This window comes from Acyrthosiphon pisum, unplaced genomic scaffold, assembly GCF_005508785.2.
Source record: "Acyrthosiphon pisum isolate AL4f unplaced genomic scaffold, pea_aphid_22Mar2018_4r6ur Scaffold_1672;HRSCAF=2169, whole genome shotgun sequence".
Lineage (NCBI taxonomy): Eukaryota > Metazoa > Arthropoda > Insecta > Hemiptera > Aphididae > Acyrthosiphon > Acyrthosiphon pisum.
The window spans coordinates 2,729-4,022 of NW_021765684.1; the positions used below are offsets into that span (position 1 = coordinate 2,729).

General features: G+C 63.9%; 1 non-coding gene across 1 annotated transcript; it reads left to right on the top strand.

Annotated features, from left to right (window-relative positions):
* The first annotated feature begins 73 nt into the window (after positions 1–73).
* LOC115034619 lies at positions 74–231 on the top strand. The gene has a single exon (XR_003839956.1). It is a non-coding gene; the product is annotated as a 5.8S ribosomal RNA (ribosomal RNA).
* Positions 232–1,294: the final 1,063 nt, after the last annotated feature.

Here is a 1,294-nt window from a genome sequence, read left to right on the forward strand (position 1 = left end):
TACGTGCCCAGTCGTGCGTCCGCGCACGGCGCGTGGCCGTAGAAGTTTCGTCGAACAAAACAAAAAAACAACCGACACCGAGCGGCGGATCACTTGGCTCGTGGATCGATGAAGACCGCAGCTATCTGCGCGTCGTCGTGTAATCCGCAGGTTATACGAACATCGACCAGTCGAACGCACATTGCGGCCTCGGTGACCCGCGGGTCCCGGGCCACGCCTGTCTGAGGGTCGTATACCGGATACTCGGCCAGACCGATGCGCCGCCGGCAGGCGTCCGACGGCACGCCCGTCGGCCGCTCCGGTGGTGCGAGATTGGCGGTTCGACCGGGGAGAGCCGCTCGCGCGGCCGCCTCCGGTCGTCCGCCCAAGTTGTGACGGCAAACAGTCACGGGTTCTCGCGTCGTCAAACGGCACGTCCCCGTCCGCCCGCCGCGCGAGAGCGCGGCCGGGCCGGCTGAGAGTCCACGAGACCTCTCCGGCTTCCGAGAAGCGGACGCGGGCGGTCACCGTACGGGCGGAGCGCGGACCGCAGGCTGCCGTGTAATTTAAGAAACAAACAACCGATACGTTCCGACCTCAGATCAGGCGGGACTACCCGCCGGATTTAAGCATATTAATAAGCGGAGGAAAAGAAAACAACCGTGATTCCCTTAGTAGCGGCGAGCGAACCGGGAAAAGCCCATCGCCGAATCTCGCCGCGCACTTTTGTGTCGCGGCACGTATGAGAGTTGTGGCGTACGGGCCGGGCCTCGTTGCCGGGGCGCACGTGACGGTCCAAGTCTCCCTTGAACGGGGCCATGGCCCGCAGATGGTGCCAGGCCAGTAGAGGCCGTCACAGCGTTCCGGGATCGGACCGCGCCTTCGAGTCGGGTTGCTTGAGAGTGCAGCCCGAAGCGGGTGGTAAACTCCATCTAAGGCTAAATACGGCCACGAGACCGATAGTTTACAAGTACCGTGAGGGAAAGTTGAAAAGAACTTTGAAGAGAGAGTTCATAAGAACGTGAAACCGCTCGGTTGTAAACGGACAGAGCTCGCGAATCCCCGCCGGGCGAATTCACGGTCGGTCTAACCGCCGGCCGGATCTTTCGCTCGGTTAGCGGACGTCGCGACCCGTTGGGCGCCGGCCGAATGGCCCGGGTGACGTTCGTCGCGTCGGTCGCGTTTCGGCGTGACCGTTCGCGCCGAGCCCCGGTGCTCATGGTCGGCTCGCCCGACGGCAAGAACCGTCGACGCGGCCCCGTCGCAGGCGGGGTCCCGTCGGTCGGCGACGTGTTTCGAGCTACTTTCCGACCCG